The sequence below is a fragment of the Anneissia japonica genome, unplaced genomic scaffold (genome assembly GCF_011630105.1).
Source record: "Anneissia japonica isolate Jap-2015-1 unplaced genomic scaffold, ASM1163010v1 scaffold284953_len930413_cov181, whole genome shotgun sequence".
Lineage (NCBI taxonomy): Eukaryota > Metazoa > Echinodermata > Crinoidea > Comatulida > Comatulidae > Anneissia > Anneissia japonica.
The window spans coordinates 334,149-353,729 of NW_022746987.1; the positions used below are offsets into that span (position 1 = coordinate 334,149).

At 34.2% G+C, this 19,581-nt stretch overlaps 1 long non-coding RNA gene across 1 annotated transcript; it reads right to left on the reverse strand.

Moving 5' to 3' along the window:
• Window positions 1-4,739: 4,739 nt before the first annotated feature.
• On the reverse strand, window positions 4,740-16,295 carry LOC117120374. Its single transcript, XR_004447329.1, has 4 exons — window positions 16,138-16,295; window positions 9,159-9,300; window positions 7,916-8,055; window positions 4,740-7,441 (listed from the first exon to the last, which is right to left on the reverse strand). It is a non-coding gene; the product is annotated as an uncharacterized LOC117120374 (long non-coding RNA).
• Window positions 16,296-19,581: the final 3,286 nt, after the last annotated feature.

A 19,581-nucleotide genomic window follows, 5' to 3' on the forward strand; every position in this document is an offset into this window, starting at 1 on the left:
GTATGTAAATTTCAAATCACACAGCGTTGGATATCTAATAAGCGTATAATACTGCATTAATTGGCAAGTGAAAGGTAAAGGTTCCATGGCCGTCCAGTAGGTGGGGTGCTACTAAGTGTGTGTATAACGCACCCAACCAAATTTGATACGGTCCACATTTCCAAGACAGTCTAGAATGCACTGAATATAAATTTGTGATTTTCTGTGATTTAAAAATAAAATTTTAAATTTTTACATTTTAACCAGTAGGCCTAATCTACTCAGTCTGTCGTGATTCGGAAAGACGCAATTTCTTCAATTTTGAAATTTTGGCTTTTTTTTTTAAAGATTAATTTTAGAACCGCATTATTAACAAGATTATTAGGTTAATCATTTCACGTCGGCGCGTGCACTGAAAACGTATTTTTTTTTTTTTTTTTATTGAAATTGGATTTAACTTTTTACTGATTATATAAATTGTAGATTGTTGTTCGATTGCGTTGTCCGACGAAAGCAAAGTGGGCGTAGTCGAGCTTCGATTAAAAGGTACTGAAAGTGGTCCTGGGGGAAAAGCCCCAGGAAATTTTGACAATTTAGGGGTTTCAAAGGCTTATTTAATCGATTTTAGAGTCTACTAATATGTAAAAAATACATATAATTTTTTTTCCTCCCCGACGAATTGTGCTTTTCCTCCCCGGAACCCCACTGGCTCCACCCCTGCGACGAACTCGGGATACGGGCCTCTGTTGACACTCATATCAAACGGCCTGTTAGCCTTGCACAGGAGCCTGTCGTCACCTGCTACGATGCCTCCTTCTCCTCCTTATCATCACATCATCAATTATTAATTTTCCATGGTAAAATGAGGGAAAACTATGAATTCCCATGACCCCGCCCACTCAGGGACCCCATATGTGCGATAGTCAGGGTAAAGCTCGGTTTCCATAGAATTGCTCACCTTGTCGGCGACTGTCGCCGACAAATTTCTGTCGCCGATAAATTTTAAGTTTATTTAAACCTAGGTTGGATTATATTCATCCAACATTATTTTGTTTTCCATTTGACAGAACAACCACAAATGTAGGAACTTGACAATAGTAAAACCCACCCATCCCCGGCTTTTCGCGTCAGTAATGCATAGAAATAAAAAACAAGTTAAAAAACTTTGTTGATTTACTTTTATTTATAAAATCAAAAACACCATGTTTCATGTATGAAAGCAACATACGGCTGAATTCGTTATGTAAATAAAATCAAAAATTAAAAATTTTGAATGAGAAGTTGTCAGTATAAAAGCAACATACGGCTGAATTCGTTATGTAAATAAAATTTTAGAACCGCATTATTAACAAGATTATTAGGTTAATCATTCCACGTCGGCGCGTGCTTTTTTTTTAATTTTTTTTTTTTTTATTGAAATTGGATTTAACATGTGTATAATGATTGTGATAAACAATCAATTCTCTGTACTATCTTTTGAACATTTAAAGAATGGACTTCCTTATGTTGTGGTCATATTAGACTAATATTTTTAAAGAAGACCATTCAACAAACAACATAAAACAAAATTCCCACGTCGGTGCATGCATAAAATGTATAATTTCCTGAAAATGGATATAGAGCGGACTTTCTTATGATTTAGGCCTAAGGAAATATAAATTTATATGGGTCTGAACTTTTTAGGTAACAAAGTGTTCTCCCTTATGTTGTGGTCATATATATAAATATTAAAGACCATTCAACAAACAACATGAAACATATATCAAACTTTTAGGTTAAACTTTCCGCTTCCGAGCATAATTTTTTTTTTTTTTTGCATGCATAATTTTTTAGATATGATATTTTCATGACAGTCGAGATTATATAAATTGTAGATAATTACTGTTCTCCGATTGTGTGCATTGGAAAATGTGACAACGAACTCGGGATACTCTGTTGACACTTAAATCAAAGGGCCTGTTAATTAACCTAGCACAGGAGCCTGTTGTCACCTGCTACGTTGCCTCCTCCTTATCATCATCACATCATCATCATCTTCATCCTCGCAATTATTAATTGTCCATGGTAAAATGGGGGAAAACTATGAATTCAGTGTGTATTCAATTATCAATAGAAGTCTCGGAAATGCACGAAGTGCATTTCTCAGCATCTAAAAAACTAAACTTTCTGAAGCTAGAACCCCAAAACTACCGCAAACCACCCCTCACCCAGCCCCACATCTAAAATAGTCTTCCAGCGACGGAACAAGCAACATTACGTTCTCTTCCCATGACCCCGCCCACTCAGGGACCCCATATGTGCGATAGTCAGGGTAAAGCTAGGTTTCCATAGAATCGCTCACCTTATCAGCGATAGTTGTCGGGAATGTTGAAACTGGTTCAACTTTCCGATTGTGTTGCAGAGGCAGACGAATCAGGGTGCATTGCTAGCTGCCCTGCGCAATCGAGAAGGCACCCCGATTCGTCTGTGAACCACAACTGTCACGACTTTCGCCGATAGGGCGAGCGATTCTATGGAAACCGAGCTAAAACTCGCGCTTGAGAGGTCCCTATTCTCAAAATTTTCTATTTCCTCAGATCCAACCATGGTGGTGGCAGTGAGGTGGACCCTCACGCACCCCTTACCGCCAAATCCTGCATCCGCCCCAGTCTGTGGAAAACATTTGGAATGTGGCATATTTCAAGTTACTGTTGAATCCTCATAGTATTAACATAGAATCAATAGATATCGTTATGTGCATGAGTAGTAGATGCATTTTATTTCGTAAATGACAACACCAATACACTAGATATAGATTTTATGTATCAGTTTGCCTGATGTTATGAATTCATAATTGAAAAAAAAACCCTACTATAACAAGGACTATATGTAGGCCTATATTGCTATAGAAATGTGGAAGGAACGACATTTTTCGTAAAACTTTTGTTTGAAACTCAATATATTGCCGTATGCCTCAAAATTGTGTCAGATATGAAGTGCATGACATCTGGTGAAATTAATTGATTCAAACTGTTTCTCCATTCTGGAAAACAAACACGACGAACATCTGTTAGTCATATTTAGATTACATAATTAAAATCATAGTACAGTGCTACGTAATTGGTCCCGTCCTTGCTCGAATGTGTGGAAGTTTCAAAGGTCTTTGAAATATGTTGAAATTATAATAGATTTTGTCTGCTTTAACTAGAAGAATGTGGTTGTTATAATTTGCAGTACTGGAATTTGAAGTCATACGCAGATGCAACAATCATCCAACACGTTCATATATATCAGACCAAGATTATGATACAATTACGTGGATCAGTTCATATTGACTCGATATAGGTTATTTTGAAAAATCCTACACCTTTATAAGACTTAGCATAAAAGGATCCCTATAGCTTAACGGCATACATACTGTATGGTATATTATTATACAAAACATCACGGACAAAAAAAAAACTTAATTCCATCTGTCCAAAGTTTCGAAAAGCCTGTGTCTATTTTTTGCAAAGATAAGTAAAGGAGCACAAAACTTGTAAGCTTTCTTAAAAGGTCGCCCTAAATGCTTGCTATTTATAGCTAGCTAAAGGGACCTTTTCCACAAAATATGAACAATTATTTATTAGACCTTCTGATAATTGATGCACAAATCGTTAAAATCGGATAGCAAATTGCGAAGAATATAGAATACTTTCCGATGCAACATGTATTACGATGAGACTAGCATTTCAGCTTTATCTGAAGATTAATTGTTAAGACATACGCCTGATTTTGCCAAATTATCACCAATCAAGCTGATCGTGATTTTAGACTCGGCTCTATCTAAATCTGAGACGTTGCCTTCTCCAGGTCAAAACTAGGTCAGCAAAAACTGGTAATTTGTAAAACCAGTGCCGTGCCAAGATCCAAAATCTTATTGGAATGTGTAAGCCGTTGGTAAGCCATATTGTGTAGGTGAATTATTGGAAAATTAATATATCAGACCTTTTACTATGAATAAGGTAATTGTTTTTCGTCTGTAACATGAATGATATTTGGGGATAGCCTATTTTCTGTCGAAAGTGATGTGTCTTGACAAAATGAGTCGTTTGAATGTACGCCAAGTTATATTTTGATAAAATGTTTCTGATAAGGCCCTATACAAAATATTATTAGTTTATCACCCTATCTGGGCAGGAGAGGTGATGAGGGAGGGAGGCTTTTTTTTAAATTTTTTATTTTGCTAAAGCAAAATATCACCATTGGGTTGTTTGCTGGTGCATTGATATTCAAAGTAAAACATGATTTAGATAATGCAAACAATATCTACTAACTATTTAATAAAATAAATGAAAAAAATAAATTTTAAAAAAAATGTAAAAAAAAAAAAAGTTTTTCCAAAAAAAAATTTTTTCCCAGCACCATAAAATACATGCGCGAGAGGGTGATAAACTAATACTTTTTTTTTATTGGGCCTAAGTTTAATACGTATATATATTGAAAGCAAAGGTTTTGAGCTTTTTACATAGATTAGAAGTTTTGATGCACAATTTGTAAAGATGTTTTTAAAGAATAGACAAAAAACCAACAAGACGTTTGTTTATCTTTGCAGGCAATTTTCTCTAAATTGTACGATTTAGGTTCAATGATTGATTTACAAAATTTTATAAACCCGTGTTAGAGAGAACTGCATTTTGAATGTCTCCCTGGTTTCTCAATGATGTGGTTAGCTTCAACTTTATTGTTTGTACAAAAATACTATAGCCAAAACAGAAGAAAAACAATGAAAAAACATTATATACTGTAGTTGCTTTGCCTTTAATATACAGATAAGCAAGCACAATGTCATTGAATTTATTTATGTCCGTTAATTATTTCAATTTTTACATAAATATACATCGGTTATAAGAAATGTTTTCTCCTTGACCTATGTCTCATACATTAACCTATTTGTTCAAACACTTTGAACATAATATATTTGCATGAATTTTAAAACATTGAATACATTTATATTAATTTTCCTAAATGCATTATTTTATATCTTCGGTGAAAGCTGTTCCATTCAAAATGTGCGTAATTTAAAGTAAATAGTGGACCAATACTGGGAATAGCCTTGGATGAATAGGCCTACTCCTGTTTAAACCCGTGGTTCTTCATTTGTTTAAATGGCCAACATATTTTTTGAGTTGATCTCACGGGCCGAAGATAATATCTGAGTCATGAAGCAACTCGTTATAATGTTTTTGGTAATTGTAATTTCAAATTCCACTTTTCGTTTTGCTAAGAACAATATTTATGGAACTGCAAACATTGCAATTTTGTAAACTTTAAATTAAAAAAAATATATCAGTATTCTGTTAAACCATAGTTGTTTCTGCCTCAAGATAAAGACAATGTTAATACAGTACAATAAGAAATTGCATTCATAAAAACGTTATTAATACAAACATTAACAAAATGATATAATATACATAAGTTATATAACGGTAAATTAACATAATGTTAATACTGATAGTTAAATAAGTCAATTAACATTAATTAAATTAAATATATTTAATGAAATGGACCTATGTTACCAACAACCGTAACCGAGAATTTGAAATGAAAGTAGGCGTAATAATCGTAGAAGAGAATCACTAATAGGAACGTAAGGGCAAAAGTATAGTAAAGGAGCAGACGTGCTACTGTAATGATAAAATATTCGCATCCTTCCTTCTGTCGCTCCTTACCAGAAACAATATTGTCGCTCCTTGTTTGAGTATTAGCTGATGTCGGCAAATATGGGTGTGTGTGTGTATATATAGAATGACTAGGCCGGAAATATTTGTGATATTTGAAGGCCAAAGAAGCAGGTATGTTTAAAAGAAGTTTCCTGTTTTCCTTCCTCTATTTCTTATGTGAGCTTGGATGCAAATATTTTAAAATAACATTTTACAATGTGTCTTTTGCTTAATTAGTACCGTATTGCAAATGCTTCAAAAGTCAATCAGTCAATTGATTGGATAAAGCTTTTGCATCATCGGCACACCTTTATGATGTAAATTTACAAAGACAAGACACTAATTAATTTATGTAGAAAAAATTTTAAAAATCCAAATATATATAAATAATATTTGAAGGTAGCCAGGGAATAATAGCTGGGGGAACTTAATTAATATCTGGCGTTTGTTGATGATAGTAGTTGTTTAACATGTTTTTTTTTAGATCTCAAAGACTAGGTGTTTTAGATCTCAAAGACTAGTGTTTAATTATATAAGCTTGCTTACAAACCTAACTTGCACTTTATATCTTCTATACAATAGGAGCCATATTCACACGCGTGATCTTTTTTAAATGTTGTTAGTAGACATTTTTCACATTTTATAATAATATTACATGTACAGAAAAGCAACAGTTTTGATACCAAAGACAAAAGACCCGTTTCCCAAAGTACAGAAATTTCTCTGTGGATAAACTAATACAAAAACGAACTCTTTTATTTTAAATAATTATCTTAAATTAATTAATTATAGAAACATTGGATAAATCTTGACCAAATATATTAAACATAGGTCTAACAAGATTCCGCTCTTTTTTGCCTAATGCTAATTAATATTATTTTTTCCAATAGGGGTTGCGTTTTTGTCTTCACATATGAAGACATTATTTATCAAATGATTTACTTTAATTTTGTTATTAGTAGTTTTAATTTCATGTTTGTACACGGCCGGATTTAAGGGCTCCATGAGCCAAATTTGGCCCGCCGCCTATTAAGAACCAGGGGTTTATACCTTTGTATTCCATGTCCTACACTGATGTACCGTAGCCGAAACAACATTTTAACGATTTTCTAATAATATACTTTCGCTATACTCTGGTTTTAAACTCTCATGACTATCGATTCGGCGGATACCTTCCGAATACACTGAAACTTTAATAGGGATGCATACTTTACAAAAATGTCCCGAATAACCATTCAATCAAGTACCATTCAATATTAAAATCTATGGCTATAAGTCTATGTCCCGATAAACACGGTTTATTAAATTTTAATAATGATACAAATCTATTAAATAAATTTCGTAAATCTATATTTATACAAAGAAAAAAATACATATAGCGTTGAAATTGATATTTTCACTTTCTCATTTGATTGAAAGTGTATTGTGTATTGTGTATTGTGATTAACTTTTATCAAAACTGGTAGAACTATTGAAAATATATTTCGTTGAATATTGAATATTACTTTGACTATACTGTCTTTACACAAGGAATTTTCAAAAACGGTATGACCATTTTTAGATTTTATAACAGAAATATAACCTGTGTTGAAAACTCCCATTGCGTATCACAAATATCTTTGATAATTTGATATTTGTAACTAAGACAGGTTACGATTATGCGTTGTGATTAACACCACGGTCTCTTCTCCACGAATGACAGTTCTCATCAGTTGTACCTCCAAAAATCGTAGGCCTATGTGTTTTTCTTAGATTGAAGACTAGACATCTAATATGACAACCTGGAGTGAAGAAAATAAATTTAGAAATAAAAGATCGTTTGAGTAGGCTAGTACAGAAACAATCAGAAGTGACAGATTCCTTCTGCTTGTTTTGTCATTGTTGTCTATCCTATGCCACTGGGGTTTTTTTTTTTCTGCCACATAAATCTTTATAGATAAGACTATACGAGATCTCTTTTGTTTCACTGAGGTCTGTGGAGGTCTTTCTAGTTGCAATGGAAATAGGGAGCTCAAAATATTCTATGCGGTTTTGTATTTAAATATACTAGTGTTAGTTACACTAGTAACAAAATTAGAAAAACCTTTAAAAATGAATATTGATCCTCTGAAATGCCACCTTAAAAGAGTCTTTTATGTTATCAAATTTCAATAAGCCAAAGTAAAAAAATGACACTAATCGATTATTTGCAGAAATTCAACTACGCATCTTCTTAAATTTGCTAGCAGAATATGTTATTGTTGTTATCGACTTACCTTTCTTAATTTCGACACCTTCCCCTGGACGTTAAGCCAAATGTGTATGGAATAGGGTGACCTTTCCTGGATGTGCACGTTAACCCAGACTTACACGCCCCGAGAACACCATATGGACCCATGCATGACTGGCCGACCATCTAGTTAAAAAAAAAACAGATTTTTAGAACGGCATAATTAACCCTACTATTATAGAAATGAATACGTATAATACTGTACTGTAGGCCTACATATACGAGTTTGGGACACAACGTGTTTGTATACAGAAACTAACTATTGACAGTGACATGTAAATTATTAGTCATCCATATTTGACTTTAAGTGTATAGTTCCATCTCAAACCATACAACGTTGATACATTTATTTCATTTTTAGTTGTTTTGATAGGCCTAGCATTATTTGTCTGATAATGCCACAGATGCTTGTGTCTTAGGAAGTAGAGTTGCTTTTGGGTGTGAACACAAATCCTGATGTTCCGACAGGATTTGATCCCTGGGATTGCAAGGCAATCATTTTGGCTATGTTCACACACGACAGCTAACGGTTAGCAGGATCTGGATCCTGGTAACCGTTAGCTGCCGTGCGTTCATACAAGACAATCCCCGATCCAGATACCAAGAAAATGATGATAGAATCACTGGCCAATAGGAAACTGGAAATCGAAAACGCGTACGTGTTATTGGTTATGATAGAAACGTGCTCAACTTGCTAATCGATAAAGCTCGCTAACCGTTAGCGTATCCGGGTCCTGGTAACGGTTAGCGCTAACCGATCGGGCGTTCACACACGGGTGCAAAAGGTTAACTCCCGATCCGGATACAAGGGCTTTCGTGTGAACCTGGCCTTTCACTACCAAGCTATCAGCTCCAGTAACGATATAGTTGTGCGTACAGTGAGGCTAGGCACGCCCTGTTGTACAACCAATCAAAGACGAACTGCCTGCAGTGGGAATATCATTTCATTAGAAAGACAAATGAGGACCATAAATTGTCATGACGTCACTCGAGAGGAATTGAAAATAACTTTTAAAATGTGTTGTACCATAATAAATACCAAAGAAAACATAAAAATCAGGGTACACATTTTTTAAATTCAATATTTTTTATGTTTAAGTTAAGCTATGTTACTGCAATATTAGCAAGTTAATTTTAAAATTATTTTATTTTGATTTTGTTTTTATTTTTATGGGACAAATATACATCTTCAACATGTTTTTAAATGTTCTGATGACGCGTTTGCTTACCTTCGGACACACTTTACAGCATTGACACATATCTGATATTTTGTGGGTGCCACCAGGGCAGCGGGTTGGGGCACGAAGACTGCAGTATTGTCTCAGCATCGATGGGTTGTAGCTTTTGCACCGACATCTGTTGGCGCTTGTACTGTAAACAAGTAAAACATTTTTATTATAACTTCACCATCAATTATGCTGCAATTGGATATGACATTACATTACTTCCCAGATCTTGTTGCAATAAAGTTCCACATTATGTATGTTCGAAGAGATGCATTGGTTTGTATACAGTCAAATATATTAATCTGACTTTATTAAGCGATCGAAAAAGCGTCTAGCTCTCGAACTCTCTCATAAACGCCGCAGAAGATAATATGAAGAAAAGGAAAAGAAAAGATGAAATCAAAGGAAAAAAAAGTAAGATAAGTTCTTTTTTTATTTACCATTTTATTCATTTTATCATACATAAGTTCTGATATGTTAAAAATAAAAGAAAGGAAAAGATTAAAACTTAGGGAAAAGAAAAGAAAGAAGATCAAAAGAAAGAGAAGAAAAGATGAAACAAATTATTTAAAAAAAATCAAAAGAAAGAGAAGAAAACGAATGATGAGCTCTGCTATGTTTTCATTAAACAGAAAGGAAAGGAAAGGATGAAAAGAAAGGGGAACAAAAGAAACGATAAGATTAAAAGAAAGGAAAAGAAGTTTAGATGATAAAAAAAAGGAAGATAAGAGAAAAAATGATGAAAAATATATACCGTACTCTACTTGGAAATCAAGGACACTTTGAAAAATTTTAAAATAGAAAGCAGATGGATTAGTATTACACCTAGAAAGACCAACAGATTAACGCTTAATGCCAATTTGTTCAATAATTTGATGCATTGTCATCAATTATTGTTTATTTTGGCTCTTTTTTGGTGCTTTATCCTCCATGAAACGTTTATAAATTCATTAATAAAAAAAATTGAGCTACACTGTTGTATGCAGATATTATGTTAATTTACATAACAATCGGTAAATTTAGAAAATTAACAATTATCGTTTACATTCTGCAATTCTAACGCAAATGTTACAGATGATTGATTGCATAATATTTTACTCCACAACAGCTTTGTCAGCTAGTTAGTGTGTGTAATGTACACACAGATTATTTTGATTCTACATGTTTGTGGTTCTTACTGTCAAATAAATTTCAATCGGTCATCCAACTTATTTCGTAATCTTCGAAGCAGCGGGGTCGTGACGGCTAGTACTTTACGATACCAGGTTGAAGCCATGAAGGGCTAGAGGCGACGCGAACAACGTTTACGAAATTTGTGAGAAAAGCTTCAGAGCGTCAACATCAAACGCGGCCAATTTACATTTGTGTTTTTGTACCAGGAACCAATGTTTATGTTAGCATAGTAAATTCCTACTAATTGATGGAACATGAGTTATATTTACAAGCTCCCCTTCGTTGCCCTAGGGTGCTCTCGTGTTTGCACAGTAGGCAAGTAAGGCGCGATTGCACTGTTACTAGGCCCAATACTTAAATTTATGGGCCTTTAAGGCCGAAGCCTATATTTTCATGTTTACAAATTCGAAATGAAAGTATATGAACTAAGGTAATGGAGATTATAATTTTAAGAAACTTCAGCTTAGTGTAGTGGACACCGAACTGTTAGGACTCTGTTATAATATACATATAAAAGTACCAGTTATGTTAATCATAAAAACATAATTAATGTTAACCAAATTTTGTTTTTCCGTTTTTGTAAATCAAGAAAACTAGAGAGGGAATTAAAACAAAAATTATCTAAGGAGCAGCATCAGTCAAACGTTATATGAACTTGTTTGTTTTATTGTTTTTTACCACACACACATAAAATATAAATTAATCAACGATAAATATTACAATTGAAATTACATTTCAAAAAAAAAAAAGAAAAGAAGTGTGCGGTAGGAGGTCAAAATAAGTTTGTAAACAAACTTTTAGACATGACCACCAATAATAAATAATAAATAATAATATAATAAATAAATAATAATAATAATAATAACAATAATAATAATAATAATAACTTGTAACAGCAATATGGGTGTGTTTTTTTTTTTTTTTTTTGTTTTTTTTGTTTTTTTTTTATAGTGTACCGCTCCATATATCGCGGGGTCATTGAATTCGGCATGGTTATTACGATTTAAGTCCGGAGAACACAGGTTGGATCAATTCCGTCTTCCCTCCAGCCCAGCACAGATCCCTTCTCAGATGAAACTAGTACCAAGGGCCGGAGCAGAAAAAGTGCTGTAATTAAACCTCTTAGGAAATGTGTCTTCCAATTATTATAATTGTCATCATTTTCCAACTGTTTCTGATGATATGCATTTCACTATAGCAGTGGAAGGGTACAAATACATACTATATTTTGATATCAGAACGGTAATATAAATTAACTCACCCCATCTGATCATTATTATTAATGATCAGAGTAAATTTGGTCAACCTTTGACCTGACACAAATATATACATTTTTAAAACTATTAATCCCAATCAACTAGACGATGACCTTGACTTAATGCATTAATCTAAAAAGTGGTGTTTTACAACCAGCTGATTACACGTGGTGAAATGTCAATCAAGTTTTAGATTAGGCCACATAGGGCAAAATATTGATAACGTCTTTACAGATGTAGTTGTTAACTTTCGTGTAATTACAGGTACTTTATATAGAATTACTTGTAAAAAAAACAACAAATTCAGTTATAAAATTCGGAAAAAAAAGCTTCTTTGTCCAAATTCTGTACGTTGTTTCTTGACTTCAAAATACAGTATTTTACCCCTTAGCTTGAGAGCGTACAGTAATATATTGCGACAGTAAATCAGACAGACAATGGTGGTGTCAAAACAGGTATTTAATTCCGAAAAGTTCCATGAGCACGGATCACGGCATAATAAGAGAATCACAGAAAAACCTTCCTCTCGGCCAAGTGACCGAGGGGTAAGGAAAGAAAAAAAATATTGGGATGCTACAGAAACTCAGGCTTTCCTATTAAGGCCGTTTGACTAAAAATCCCGAAACTCTAGGGTAGGGAATTTTTCATTTCGCTTTTTTATGGTAGGATGGTTCAAAAAGCTATGGAAATCTTAAAGCTTTGTTGGATTAACCTCTGATGCATTAAGATGCATTCACATAGGATCCGAACCGAAATTCAGACCGCGAAAGCCAGCGTCTCGAATTTCTGATCGGATCGGTAGCCTTTCCTATCCAAAAATTTTGATTTGGTGTGAATCCACCTTTAATCGTAAATTTTAGCCATGGATTATGTTAGACCCAAAAATGTGTAAGATGAGTGATGGTTGGCATGAACACTTAAAATGGGCCTAGGTCAAATAAAATATCGACAGATTGACCATAATTTTCGAGTCACTTCTTGGACACACATTATTTTATTTCGGCATTTCGGATATTACAGTATTTATCGCCGAGATTTGTAGCCTGTTGTCGTCGTACTACATTTTCATTGTCGCACTTTACGGAAAAGAAGTTTTGTCACAGTTTATAATTCAAGGTCAGATGAGTGTTTGTAGTACTCTGAGGATGATTAATAGCTAAATCTGTCATAAGTAAAGTAATCATTTGTGGGCATACTTTAAACACGTCAGATTAGATTTCTCCCTCTTTTCTGCAAGGTTACATCACGTAAACTTTAGTATCTGTGGTTATATTAAATAGTTCATAACTCACCTTGAGGATTTTAATAAATCACAAAAAGCTGATAAAGACGTGTCAGAATACTCGTCTTGGGATTGATAAAAATTGGGGTTATAAGTTGAAAACGAAACGTATTTTGGCATACTAAATAAAATGGAATTCAATCTGATTACGAGATGAAGCGTGAAATTATATCATGTCCGCGGTGATTATTTATTTTATTATCAATTCAATTAAAGCAGGGCCAACGTGGACACCAAAATTATTTTTAGTTTAGGTTTATGGCAAAATATATTTATTGAACGGGGCCTTGGTTGCTCTTTGTAATGTTTCAACTTCTCACATCCGAAAGGTTCATTTAGTTAGGCCTATTTACCACCAAATTTAGCACCCTTTTCATGAATATTGATGTTCAAAAGCCTTTACATGATAGTAAGAATATAAAAATACAATACAAAAATATAAATTAAGAAAAATATGAATGATGTGTATACAAATTGAGAAAATAAGTGATTTAGAATATTTTTTGAGATTCGAAATTGATGATTAAAAGGAAACGACCTAATTATTTAAAGTGTTGTTACTATTATTTTATGTGAAATCCTATTATAATCAATATTATAGGCTTTTTTAGTATTAGCATTATCGTTTGACTGTAACTCGTTCCATATTCAATTGTAAATCCTCCGCATTATTACGCCCCTCCTCCTGAGATGACAGTCTTTTACTGTCTGTAAAATGCAGCACATTTTTTTCCAGACGCCTATTAAATTTAACGATACCAGTATGCAAAAATGCCTACTTATTTTTATTTAGTTCACGCACTTACTTTGACCACAAAATAACTAGCTCACACAATGTCCTAACTACAACGAACTAATTACTTTAATAAGAATAAGCTTCTTTTTTTAAAGACGAAAAACACGTCCATTAAACATATTTTACGCAAACGGTTATCAAAAGGCGGGAAAGAGATTTATTCATTGATACAGGACAAACTGAATTTTTGTTTTTCCTTTATTGTTTTTGTTTTTTTTGTTTTTGTTTTTGTTTTTTTGGGGTTTTTTTTGCAAGAGCCGATATGAAATTTGTCAAACCCTTGATATAGGCCTACTTACTGTGATATGATATAGGTTATAGTGGTACTAAAAGGAAACCTTCTGTATCTGTGCATCGATTAACCACTTAACAAGAAAAAATCTCTTAAGACATTTCAAAATTCTCAACTCATAATAATAAAAGAGATAAAGATCACGGTGGAGATTATTTTCTAAACCGTTGTCATAATATATTGAACACTTTCCCACAGCGTGAACGAAAAAAATGTCGGAAGCTGCTACGCTTTCTAATGAGATAATTGATCGCAATCAAAAGTTAAAGGGCCTTATTGAAGCCCTCTCAGTTGTTTTATTGCGCGATGATTGCTGGTTTCATTAAATCTGTGATATATGATATTCAACTAGGTATTGGGACCATGCCAAGTCATATTAAGCAAGCTATGAACAACATATCTTGATATACCCATCTTGTTATATCACGTTTCGTTCGCGGAGTATCACGGTCACAGACCTTAAAACTCCGACCACCTCCCACTGGTTTTGATCATCGCTCCGTAATGTTTCAACTCATCCCCAGATATTTGACTCATGTACTAATTTACCAACGATCTTGCCTAAATGGTTTCTCTATGGAATACGAGCATTTCCGTAACTCCAATTTTACCTGATTTGTAATACAGATTGAACGCATGTGTTATTGGCACGACCCCATTTGGAGATTACATCTTGTTTACTTTGTTAACCCGATGAGTCAGTGAAAATATTTTGAAGTTAATGTGACGGTGATGTCAAAACATACAGAGAACAGTAATATGTTCACATTATGCATACTAATATGCCACTTGTATTGCATGCGTTTTGAAGACGCGAACAAAGACAGATACTTGCGGCAATAAGAAAAACGTCAATCATATAAAATAAAGTTGTATGGGGAAGAGGCCCAGGCAGACGATAGAATTCCCTTATTTGGAAAGGGTAACCACGCCTTTGCTATACCGTACTGTAGATATAGATTTTAAAAGTTTAGCTCTTTTGGAGGTCACTTTGAAAGGACTGACTTCCCATATTTGGAGGTGAACCACGTCGTTAGTGAAGTAATTACATTTTCTTCTTCCGTTAAGTTGTCGCCTTTATCTTAATCAGTAATTTATAGATTGCTGCAATCACCGTTATGTCGTTTGCCCGTTTTATGGGTTTTAATTTTCTCAAACATTATAGAGACCTAAAAAAGGGTTAAAGTTCTTAAATGAAAATACATGCTCTTGGCGTTTACAGACATGCTCATGGCGAATCCTGAATGTGGACTACAATAGCAAATACGCTATCTATCAAGACTACTGTATTTCCTTTGTCAATATATGAATAAATCAAAAGTTATAAGCATAATTTAATATTTCATATTGGCCTAACTGGGTACATTTTGTCCGGTTCCTTAAGACCACCGGCAGCCGGTGTGCAGCATCAAGCCTATTATCGATCTGATGAACAATTCCTTGTTCTTTTCTCGATGTGAATATGAACCTTGTACGTAGGACCACGGCCCAATCGTCCTTTCTAAAAGACGATGCACCATAACATGTACTGAAAGAAAAACGTGAGGGAATAGAGAAAAGGCACACATCTCCATGGTTTTTGACATATGTGACCATCAAATAGTACGGTATAGCCTTCTTTAAAATGGTCAACTCCATACTATTATCAGGTATTAGACACTTGCAGACCACTTAAACGTAGGTCCAATTAAGAAATGACACAAGGAATGTCCTTATTTAAAAAAAAAAAACATCGAAATAAAAAGGAAAATACACAGCTATAATCCTTCGCCAAACCAAAGATTAAAAACTAATACTAAAAAGCAACCTCATTGACAAATAAATTGAAGCCAGTCAGACGATATAGGCCTATGCATTGAAAACAGACGTTAAGAATATGTTAGAATCAGTGAATGAGTAAGACTGCCCAGTGAGCCTGTAACGTCTGGCGTCAGTTAGGACTCGGCTGTCTACCGCCTGTAACGCCGGCAATATTTGAACTTGCGCTGAAATCATTTTATTTGCATTTTTTTCAAATTTTGATTTATATTAAAGTTTCCACAGAGAGTACGATACGGTATTCATTAGTAGGTTTTGTATGTTCGTTCCAATCGCCAAGCCTATCTATGATAAAAAGGCATATTTTAATATCAATCAATCAGTCCGCAGCCTACATCATTTCAAAAATATATTCATCAACTTACCATGCTAGGTAAACAGACAACGTCAAAATAAGTACCAAATACTTGGCCATTTTAATAATAGGCCTATATCCAAAATCAATGCTATTATTTGAACGAAAAAATTAGCTAGAAACCATCAACATTAAACACCAGTTTACTCTACTTCGCACTACAACGTATGTAGTCCTCCAAGTTATGTGTGCTTTCTTCTGATTGGTTTAACCTCGCAGCATGCTTTGGTCACCGTTGCATTTGAGCCAATCAAGAATCAACATTGATAATCATATTCCCTAATTGATTTGAGAACTATCTCGCAGCTGATTCACAGACAAAAATACTAGTGTTGTTAAATTAAAGAATTTTCACCATGATTTATAAACTATTTTTTTATAGAATTTGTTTACAATATATTTTTATGTAAGAGGCGTGTCCATGGCTTTAGAGTTTAGTAGAAGCCTATTTTTTATGCATCATCAATGATTATACTCTGGGAATAATTATGCTGCTGCACAGAGTAGAAACTATAGGGAGGAGGGTTACTACACACTTCATCATTGTTTCAATTTCAATCACTTAAACGTCTCATTCAAAAGACGATGCGCTATCGTAACTTGCATTTCAGCCCTCCAGCTGAAATACAAGGAGAGTAGCGGTGGGAATTCAACCGGGGACCTAGATATCTCCACGGTTCAGCACCCACACCGTGGCTATACTAAACTTTCCTCCATGGTTTAGCAGACTGAGCGAAGATGCTCTCTGTTTATCTAGCCGCGAAGTGCGTGAGACATACGGCTTATTCTGTAATGTGTAAATATAGAACCACATATGTGTTGCAACTGGCAAGAGAGATTTGGCATAATATGGTATCATTAAGTTTAAAGTAGGCCTGTTTGCCTACTAGAACAACTGTGTGTAATTTTGACTCTAAATTTGATTTACAAGAGTTGGTAGGCCTAAATCATAAGCCCCTCCGGTGCGTCGTATAAATCTTCCATTGAAAGATACAAGTTAGCGAATGGTATTTGAAATATAAACTTGACCGCGTGGTAGAGTGGGACCTTTAAAGTGGTATTTCCACGAATGTATACGTCACATTCTTTTAATCTCTTTATAGCGAGTGAGATACAACTTAGTAACTTAACAGATAAGCACTAAGAGCTTCGTGCAGTGATGACGTTTCCATGGAAGAATCTAAGAATGAAATTCAGGCAAAATGTGAATTCGTTTGAAAGAATCTTAAAGCCAGGATGTGTTGTAGAACTGACACAAAAAAGTGAACCGCAGGAGCGGCAAATGAGATACAGACTGGGAGGAAAGGGGCATAACCACCCTTTTCCAGCTGATTTTAAATATTTTCGAAAATGTTGTATCTTATAAAAGTCAGTTTTACTACAACATATCAACAATTTGTGTTCCTCCGGAGCCTGGCTATAAAGGTCTCGCTCAGTGTTCATAAAGATCACTAGTATTGATTTAGAAGTAATGTAGGGCTACTGTACACCTATGTCTACATAATAAACCATGGAATGTTAACATGGCTCAGAATTTATGTCCAAGCATCGTAATAAGATGTCAGTTATTGCAATAAATATTATGGCAATGTGTGTAATACTGTTTACATTTGACAGGTGCATGCGCATGGCTGCGAAGGGGAGTTTATCTTTTAATCATACAGCTACTTTTTGAGGCCCACCAAGATGACAAAATGCCCTGGAATAACACGGTTTACTTTTCCTATATTTCTCAGGTGTCCTTTAGCTCTCCGGTTACATAAAAATTATAGCTTTTCAAATATTTAGCTAGCTTTACGGTGTTAAATAATTAAAGGATCACAATTAAGTTAGGACTAAACAGAAACGATTACATGAATAGCAAAACAAATCAACGGTCAACTTTTTCTTTTCTTTTTCTTTTTTTTTTTTTTTTTTTTTTTTTTTTTGCTGTGACAGAGAATATAGTCGGTAAAACGTTTATTTGTTTGCACATTGGTATACTGTATTTTTATGAGGATTAGTGATGGCGCACTGCAACCCAAACCCAAGAGGGATAATTTGAGTCTATGCACTTGTTTTCTTTTTAAATAATTCTCTACCAACGGCAAAATTTTCTCCACTTATCTATCTATTGAGTAGGCCTAGCGTATTTCAAATAATCATAAGTTCATAGTTTCTACAATACACAGATCAAAAAAGTTATTTTTACCATTTTGTCATTCTACTACAAACATCCTTTTATTCTAGACCTATATGCAAATGATTACACTAATAATAAGAATGTAGGCCTATTACTGATGTTTCAGTTATTGGTGCTAATGGGTTAAACAAAAACATATAATCAAGCAACCGAAATATTCAATGTGTTCAGTCAACTCCCTTGTTTGGTTAAACACCAACAGAATTATACATTTACTTCGCGGTTTTCTAAATAAAATAATTAAATCTATATTTATATTTTTCATAAAAAAAATATTTTTACAAAATAATGAGATTTTACATTTATATGTGTCGTATTCAAACACAAGATGATGACATGACTAGGCCTAATTTGATGGAAAGTTCTGATGAACTTACTCACCTGTAGATAGCCACCAGCAACAGAAAAACAGAAGTTATCGTTTTGTTCATCCTGATCTGTACTCGGCAGTGGTCTGGAAATGTTTGATGCAGCAGTGGTGTGACTATAAAAAAATGCGAAACGTGGCTCTGGTTTTTAAAGAATGTTGGACTCTCAATAGTTTCACTCTTTAAATACGCGACGGTAGACTACTTCTCCTGGATTTGGTAAATCCGGTTTCCAAATTGTTACCGTAGTAGAGGAACCAACCTGTTCCAGACGTTCCGCTTACCGATGCCGTTAGCCGGAAACAATCACTTTTAATTATCGGAGGGGATCGAACGGAGTTTGTCGCATTAAATTGCTCATAAACAACGAACGCGTGAACAACGAACTTTCACTTCACTTGCACCACCCGTGTCTTCACTAAATCCAACCGATAAATCATTCTAACACATTTCATAAACAATATTGAAATTTGTCCACATTTTACCCTGGATACTAGAATGCTAGCGTTTTTCGGAAAGTGAGACGTAGGCTTATCTTTCTGGAATTCTGGAAAACTAGAAAAATGCGTTACCGTGCTCTCTACTCTATTCATTATCTTTTTTGTGAATTCTAATTCTGGAAACCTATTCTCAGAAAACAGGACATCCGCAAACGTTCTAAAAGTAGTGGTTAGGTTATGTCAGAAATTAGCGTTAACACAACGTTGCATCCACGTTGTTTAGTCTGAAATTAAAAATACGTTTTCAACCTTAAGTTAGGCCTAATATAGCGTAAGTTATTATATTGAGAAAATAAAACCACCCTTTCAAATCATAGGCCTACAATTTTAAAGGTATTTAAAAAAACATTAGGCTGTACATATATACATATATATATATATATATATATATAGGCTACATATGT